This window comes from Mixophyes fleayi, chromosome 5 (genome assembly GCF_038048845.1).
Source record: "Mixophyes fleayi isolate aMixFle1 chromosome 5, aMixFle1.hap1, whole genome shotgun sequence".
NCBI classification, from domain to species: domain Eukaryota; kingdom Metazoa; phylum Chordata; class Amphibia; order Anura; family Limnodynastidae; genus Mixophyes; species Mixophyes fleayi.
In genome coordinates, this window is record NC_134406.1 from 5033654 (window position 1) to 5043100 (window position 9447).

The 9447-nt window shown below is 35.2% G+C and overlaps 1 long non-coding RNA gene across 1 annotated transcript; it reads right to left on the bottom strand.

The window, feature by feature from the left end:
* Nucleotides 1-5878: 5878 nt before the first annotated feature.
* On the bottom strand, nucleotides 5879-7340 carry LOC142158046 (uncharacterized). Its single transcript, XR_012692713.1, has 4 exons — nucleotides 7282-7340; nucleotides 7131-7202; nucleotides 6964-7014; nucleotides 5879-5934 (listed from the first exon to the last, which is right to left on the bottom strand). It is a non-coding gene; the product is annotated as an uncharacterized LOC142158046 (long non-coding RNA).
* Nucleotides 7341-9447: the final 2107 nt, after the last annotated feature.

Here is a 9447-nt window from a genome sequence, read left to right on the forward strand (position 1 = left end):
TGTATGCTGCATGTATGGAGGAGACTGCTTTGGATGAAATGCAAGGTGCTGCAAATGTGGGAGTGGCTGGAGAGAATGTTGATGTGAGTATGGAAGAGGGAGAGGCTGTGGGAGAGAATGGTGGACAGGCAATGGCTGCATTGTCCAGTGCGGCAAGTAGGACTAGAATCCCCAGGCCACATCTGTACCGTAACAGGCGTTTGCTTGATGGATTGAACGAGGTGAGAAGACTATATCGCCTATCCTCTGCAATTTACAATCTGTATGAGATTGTAAAACAGGACCTGGAACCTCGTTACCCTAGTAACTGTGTAGTCCCTTGCCAAACTGCTTGGTGCTTTGCATTTTCTTGCCTCAGGAACATTTCAGCCCACCTTGGCAGTTATTGCCGGGTATACCCAGCCCACTTTTTGTAGGATCCTGTTCCAGGTCCTAAATTCCCTCAAAAAGCACACTGCAACATTTATTAATTTCCCGCAGTCTGCCAATGAGTGGCGTGAGGTGAAAGCTAAATTTTATGCTTTGTCTCGAATGCCCAATGTGCTGGGTGCAATTGATTGCACCCACATTGCCCTTACACCACCCCGTTGAATGGAAGAATGTTTTCGTAATCGAAAACACTTCCATTCCATAAATGTTCAGATGGTCTGTGATGCTAACCAAAAAATCACCAATGTTTGTTGTTGGTTTCCCAGGTTCATCCCATGACTCCTTCATCTTGCAGCAGTCGTCCTTGTTCCGGAATTTCGAAGCAAGATCCTTTCCACATGGCTGGCTGCTTGGTAATGTTTTTGATTTTTTTTATTTAATTTTTTTTGTGTTAACTGTGTACTACAAGTGTAGTTGTAAACCCTTAAAAAATCTAATGTTGTGTCACTGTTTTTAAAAATGCTTCTATTTTTTTTTTGTTTAAGGCGACGCTGAATATGGGAATCGTTCCTGGTTGCTGACTCCTTTAACCAACCCTGTATCTTCCTCAGAAAAAAGGTACCAATCAGCACACATTCGTACCAGGGGTGTAATAGAAAGAACCTTTGGTGCACTTAAAAGCCTGTTTCACTGTTTAGACCGGTCCGGCGGTGTGCTTTTATATTCACCCTCCAAAGTTTGTGATATAATTATTGGTTGTTGTATTCTCCACAATATTTGTACTGCAAACCAATTGGAGGTGGAAATAGATCCAGACATTAGTTTGGATTTGGACCTTTCTCCTGAGCTTGGTCAGATAAAAGAGTTAGCAACTCATGTTCGTCAACGTGTTATAGAAGATTTCTTTTCATGTAAGTATTATTTATTTGACAAAGGTTAAAATTGATGTGTGTATTCAAATAGAAAAATGATGTCCTTGTCCTATTATATATACAGGAATGATGGCAAACTGTGTACCTGGCCCCAAAGGAGGATATTATCTAGCATTTCAGAAAATGGGTAAGGAAGTGAAAAATTAAATCATGGTGAGTATAATATTTTTTTAATACTTTACACAATGTATTTGTTGTATTGCATTTATATGTAAGGGAGTGATGTGATTGGGCAGCACAGTGGCCTAGTGGTTAGCACGTCTGCCTCACAGCACTGGGGTCATGAGTTCGATTCCCGACCATGGCCTTATCTGTGTGGAGTTTGTATGTTCTCCCTGTGTTTGCGTGGGTTTCCTCCGGGTGCTCCGGTTTCCTCCCACACTCCAAAAACATACTGGTAGGGTAATTGGCTGCAATCAAAAAATTGACCCTAGTCTCTCCCTCTCTGTCTGTCTGTCTCTGTGTGTGAGTGTGTGTCTATAATAGGGAATTTAGACTGTAAGCTCCAATGGGGCAGGGACTGATGTGAATGAGTTCTCTGTACAGCGCTGCGGAATTAGTGGCGCTATATAAATAAATGATGATGATTGGATATGTCAATTGATAACTCAAATCTTTTGACAATATTGCTGACCCTTAATAATTTTTTTATGAAATGCAAACCAAATTTATTTTTCTTAATAGACTGATATTGACCTAATTTTTTCTTTTCTAAGATCTCCTACAAACAAAGCAACATGGATCATTTGGATATTGGACTGAAAAATATTACGCAGAGAGAAGCAGTGTGGTGTCCACTAGAATTTTTTTTTTTTCCTATGACAATACACAATGAAATAAAAACTACCTATTCGAAAATGTATTCATATATAAGTTTCAAAAAGTGATCACTGCAGTACCTTTCTGAATAATCATTCAATAAAAGTGACTTAGGTTTGAAATCTGGTTTGCCTTTTTTTTTTTGTTATCAATAAAAAAATTTTTTTGGGGCGATAGGCACTATAGCAGGGGAAGAGAAACGCAGTTTGGGTCCCACTGGCATAATTACTAAACAACCACAGACTGTTAAGTGCTGCCCTTGATTCCCTAGTGAGTGGTGTCCTCTGAAAAATGTAAGCGCGCCCCCCCCCCCCCCCCCCCCCTAGGGACACCCAGCCCAGTGCTGATAGCACTAGGGCTCTTTCTAATACCCCTGGCCTGTGGCTATTAGTGTAATAAATGGGGATTTTTTATGAGAGAAAAAAACAAAACATTTTGATTTGTGGAACTACAGGTTCCAGCCAGGCATGTTTTCTTTAATCCCATTGAAAATTAACACTGCAGATAGAAGTTTGAGATAAACATTCAACTCTTTCCTTGAAAGTTAATTAAATAATACTATTTCTTACCTAAGGACTACTACTTTTTTTTTAAAATTTAATAAATTATTATGTATGTAAATTTAACCTCTAATGAGTATATATCAGAGTAGGACTAATTACACCCTTCATACATGTATCAAAAAGTTTAGGGTACATGCAAAAATGTAATGTCTATTCTCTCTATTGTCATGTGCTGCATTTATTTATAAAAAAAAAGGATGCAGTACTACACAGTTAACAAGTGTACAACATCCTAAAATTTTTAAAATGGAAATACTATACCCAAAAAATATTGTGTATGTAACTGAATTTGATGAAGGTGTATCTATCTAATAAATAAAGAAACAATAAATTAAAAAGTTAAATTTTATTGTACAAAATACATAATAAAAATTTTAATATATTTTTCTACAGTTCAGTCAGTCCCTTGGATTTTCAAGCTGTTTCTTTAAAATGACATCCACCAATTCCATCCGAACATCTGCAAGAATTTTTTTTTATTAAAAGCTTATCTGTGAAATTAGTATTCCATTTCATATCTAAATACTGGAACATTGATAGTGCTAATGTTGATAAGGACACAATATATCCTATTGTTGTAATCTTGATAAGTAGATAAACTATATGTATACATTCAAATTTTTGACTGCCTTAACAATGTATGTCTAAGTCAATAGTTCTATAGTTTATTACCTGAAAACTCTAGTTATGGCTGTAATTTTCGATTCCATATTCGTGAAAGTTGTATCCAGCCAATATTTGGGTGCAATCTTAAAAAATTAAAAAGAAAGAAGTGTATGGGAAACCTGTATTTTTATACAAAATACAAACATAACTTTTGAAACAAGGAAGGATCAGTATGGACTGGAATATAAAATTTATATTTCATTGTCCATGTCACATATTATCCCTTACATTCTGGGAAAAAAAAAAAAAAGGTTACATTACAAATATAAAAAAGAATAAACTGAAACAAACTCACCGAATATTTAACATTGCTGATCATTCCTGATGTTGAAAGGTCTTTACATTTCACTTTTTTCTGTGTTATCATGATAAAAGAGTAAAAATATGATTACTTAAATCTTCTAAAGTATAAAAAAAATATATATATACATACACACACACACACAAACACACGAGGAGACTCACACTCACGGAGACTCAGACATACATCCTAGAAAGAAAGAAATAAATACCAAATAACATTGTAACGTAATGCTTTTGGATGATGTTATCCTCTTGCTTTCACTTTCTACGCATTTTGATCCACGATGCTTTGGTTTACCTAGAATTGAACGTAAAACATAGAAATTAGGATACATTCACATTCATATAAGAAACTAAAAAAAAATAAAAAATTAACAAGTCACATTTCTCACAAATATGCATTTTTAATCCTGAAAAGTAGACATTACTGTACATATGACATATTTATGTTTTAATGTCACTAACCTATTATGACTTATATACGGTTTTTTTAAAAAAATTACTTTCTTACCCTTCTTCCTCAGATGAGACGGGGTTGATGATTTCCTCTTCTGGATCTTCCTGTAACAATCTTCTCCTTGCTGACTCCGGTCTTCTTACTTCCACCACGGGGGTGTGGAGTGCAGATGACGTCCTCTGCTGGGGTGTTGGTGGAACAAATCCAGAAATGTTCCAATCGGGTAATGGGAGTGAAACATTACCCTGTACTCGCCGGACTCTCAGCTCTTCACTGATATTCATGACACGCATTGACAGCATTTGCAGATGCATTGTCTGTTGTTGTTGTTGCATATGCATCTGTGCCATGGATTGATTCATCTGGTAATACACTGCTGTATTCTGCTCCATTGCAACAGCCATTCTCGCTTAAATGTTGTTATTTACTTGAATAGATGCAGATATTTCATTGTGCACTGTGATGAGTCGCTCCAGTAACGAATTGTTGGTATTACGGGAGCTTCGTACCTCTTCCACAACAGACGTCAAACGGTCTACCGAGTCACCAATTCTCTGGACTCTCTCTTCCATATTTCGGCGAGATGTTTCCTGCCTACCTTCCATCTTTCTGGCAAAGTCTGTGATGGAATGAAACCGAGTGCGTTCTTCTGGCAGACTGTGCACCAGTTGTGTTGGAAGACTGGTGCCTGTGGAGGGTACCCTTGCTTGAGATGGACCTTCCCCTTCGGTGGTTGGAACTTGAAGGTTGGGGAAGGCTTCCTGTAGCATCTCAAATCTTGTTGCAGCATCTTCGTGGACCAAACTGTCAGCTGGAGAAAATGTCAGTGATTCACAGTTATGTTCTAATCGCTCTGTAAAACAAAAAAATATTTACATCAATTATTCAGATATTACATTATATGATTTTCATGTTTAAAATTAATTGAGAAATGCATCTATTCTGTTAAAACAAGTAAAAAAAATAATTATTCACCGGTTACTGAGCCGACAGGAGATGTTATTTCTTACATGGCAGCTTGAGAATAAAAGGTGGATACTGTGTTACCACCTGTTCCCTTGGGATGATGGATTCTAAAACATACAATAATAAAAAAAATAAAAAATATTGTCAATTAAATATAACAAACAAACATGTGAGACATTTCATTATCTAAAATGATACATATGTCCAATAAAAATTTGTATATTCCTATGGATCGGTAAAAAAACAAAAGAGAGAAAATATTGCTAGATGGTTATGTACACACAATTTTTCACATCTTCATACCTTCTGGACTATATATATATAGTATATATATTTATAGAGAGCGAGAGAGTTAGATAGGTAAAAAAAAAAATTACACATTAAAAAAAAAGTTTGCTAAGACCAAACAAAAAATGAATTCTGTGTAAACATTACCTGGCTGTACATTAGCAACAGGTTCTTCAGATGTGTACCTCAGTCACTCTTCTTCTCTTGTGAGCTGTAAGTTAATTTTAAAATACTATTAGATGCTATTATTAATTTTTTGCCAGGATTTAAATAGTGATCAAGAGTGACACACAGGAATAGCGAGTGAGAGAGTGTGATAGTGAAAGGGAAGGATAGAGAGAGATAAAGCAATATTAAGATAAAAAGAGGGAGAGTGACAGTGAAAGAGAGAGAGAGTGAAAGAGAGAGAGAGACATTGATAGACCTAAGAGCGACAGTGATAACGAGAGAGAGTTATAGTAAAAGAGAGAGATGGAGATATATGCATATTGTTTTACAATGCAAATATAATTACCTTTTTTAATTGGTTCCACACTTTTGGCAGGATGAGTAGACTTGGTTAAACGGCTTTCTTTTTCTGTAACAAATAATTATAATAAGCTTTGCAAAATGTACTATATTTAAAATATATTATATCAACTTGATCACAATTTATACCTTGATTGGAAGCCGTTCTCGCTACTTCCACTGCGTCTTGGCATAAGCAATGTCACACCTATAATAAAAATAAAATTTATTTTTATTTATATAGAAGCAATAACATTACATTTTAGTTTTTTGTCGATTCTATGGAAATATTGCATTCATTGCATACAGATAGCACCAAAAATATCAAATTACATTTTACATTGTAAGAATATTTTTTTGATAGATATTAATTGCATGCAATAATAATAGTAACAAGTGTAACATCAATTCCTGGTATTATAAGACAAATGATATACATTTCTATCTCACTATTACCAAATTATAAACATGTAAATATGTATGTGTATATGTAGATATATATGAGAAAATATATATATATATATATATATATATATATATATATATATATATATATATATATATATATATATATAGGAATTGACCCTAGTGTCTGTGTGTGTATATTAGTGAATTTAGACTGTAAGCTCCAATGGGGCAGGGACTGATGTGAGTGATTTCTCTGTACAGTGCTGCGGAATCTGTGGCACTATATAAAAAAATGGTGATGATGATGTATGTACATACATACATACATACACAAATATGTTTGATTAAATTTTGGTGTAAAACATTTAGAAAATAATAAACAAATTTCGGTAACACTTAAATAAAAAACAAAATCTTGTTCTATAACATAGGGGATATTTTTCATAAAAACTGTTATGTGTGAATAATATTGCTTTAGTTTCTAAAAGGTTAAGGGCTAGATTTACTAAGCTGTGGATTGGAAAAATTGGGGATGTTGCCTATAGCAATAGGCAACATCCACACTTTTGCTAACCCGCAGCTTAGTAAATCTAGCACTAAAGTGTTATCTGGGTGTAATGTGTAGTGTAAAATATGTAATCTATGGAGCATGTATACATGCATGTGTGCATCTTTAATATCATACCTTCTCCTTCTACTCTCCTCTGGCCCTTGTGTCCTTGAGAATAACCCAAATCTAAAATACATTAAAAGAAACATTTTTTAGTACATCTGTATATAAGATTTTAGCAAGGCAAGTAAAAAAAAAATAAAAATAAAACATTTATTCATTATTATACATTTGCCATTTACCTCCTGATTTGGATTTTCTCTTCCGGGGTACTGCTTCACTTTCATGTCTTCTCCTTTGTGCTGCATCTTGTTCTGCAAAATTGTCAAAAAAAATTTAGAAATTATTTTAAATTTAAGTCACATCATTACTTTTATAGACAATTATACATACCTCGTGGCTGGAAGGTGGATGGATCAAGGGTGTCCACTGTCCCTTTCACTCCTTCCACAAGATCAGCACTGAGAATTTGCCGCATCTTCTTCTCCCAAGGCTTAAATTGTAGGCGCAGTGGCTTGCCACCACAGGTTCTCCTGGAATGACGGGCAACGACTGCCATCTTCGCCTTCGTGGTGCGCTTGCAGTCCCGAAAGCATTTCATGCAAACCGCAACTGATCTGACTCGAACACCTACTGCGGACACAGCAGAGGCAATCTGGGACCAAATCTTCTGCTTATGCTTGAAGGACGCCTTCAGCGATTGGGCACCCTTCAGTGTCTCGTAATGTTGCAGTACCCCAGCGACAAGGACTTCATTCTCCTCAAGTGTGAAGCGCCTGGATCGTGTTACAGATGGTCCTTCGTCATCAGATCCACTCTCTGTAAGATGTTGCTGCTGGGTGCTTGTGCTGGCTTGCACGCTGCTCACAAACTGCTGCCGCCTTCTTTCTTCTTGGCGCTCCTCAGGACGGTCTCTCCATTCCTCGCCACTGCTGACAATTTCTTCTTGGGTTCCCTGTGTAGAAGAAGAAGAAGAATCCCTACGCTCCCTAGACATGGCTACTCTAATAAATTTTACTTGCTAAAACAAATAAAAACTATTGACTATTTAACAACACTTGCCTAAGGTTACAGTACACTAGTATGTTATAAATATACTACTACTATAATACACTAGTAATAACAATTAATTAAACTACACAAGTACTTGACAAAAAAAAATATGCAGTTGTATTGAAAATAAATTATAATATAATTTTTAAGGGACCGAACTAGGTTCAATACAATCTATGTAAACTACAGAAAAGTAAATGCTAACTAATTACATTTATTCAAGAAAAAAAGGACAATAATGCAATTGTAGAAATACAGGAAAAAAAATAATCTAACACTAATGAAAATATATGCAGTTGTATTTAAAATAAATTATTATATAATTTTTAAGCGACCAAAGTAGGTTCAATATAATCTATATAGACTACAATTAAGTAAATGCTAACTAATTTAATTTATCCAAAAAAAAAGGACAATACTGCAATTGTGAAAATACAGGAGAAAAAAACAAAAAACCAATACAAATATTTTTATGTGTGTAAATATATATATATATATATATATATATATATATATATATATATATATATATATATATATATATATATATATATATATATATATGTAGATATATATATATATGTAGATATATATGTGTGTGTGGTGGGTGCAATTTAATAAGTGTGGTATGTCTGTAGTATATTCTTGTGTGTATTTGTCAGTATTTTAAAAAATATATGATTATTATAAATGTAATTTTTTATAAAAGTTAGTTTTATGTGTGTGTAGTGCAGTGTACAGTCACCTCACTAATCCAATATCGAAGATTAAAGCAATGGAGAGCAGTGAGGAGTCACAAGCCTCAGGAGTCACAAGCCACAGCAGTCACCAACCAAGTCAGCCAACAGCTATCAGCAAATGACAGTTTGCTGATGGCTGCATTAATTTTTAATACTGAACTGGCTGCCTAAACCACTCCCTAGATTTCAAACTCGCTAGGACCAATAGTAGAGCGCGAGGGGGAGGATCCAAACTTAACATTTGAATTGAGCGACTTTGTTTTTAAAACGAGCGCTCGAACTGCAAAAAACGAGCGCAAAATTTTAACGCGTCTCGCAAACAATTGAATACGCCCCTAAGTATCTCCAGAGCATGAACTACTAACTGTCAGGAAACTGCAGCCAATCACCTACTCTGATAGTCAGAGTGGAATTTGTGAAAGGATATTACTGCCACCAGTACCCAGAACAACCATAAACAGTGATACAAGATTACGGTTAACGCTACTATGGGGAAAACAATAAAAAAAAAAAATAGGCCTCTAATATACAGATAAAAAGGAGAGATTGATGGATAGAACCAAGAATTATTGTGTGTGATAATCAGCATATCTTATGACAATCCTAGACTTCTGAGGAAATTACTGAGGTTATGGAAAACCATCAAGCTCAATTATTAATGTGTTTCTGACCGAGCTTCCCAGGGATGCTGCTAATACTAATCAATCAGGAATCTCTAATTTATAAGGAGAACTTCAGACAGAGCGCCGTTATTCTGAGGAGTCTA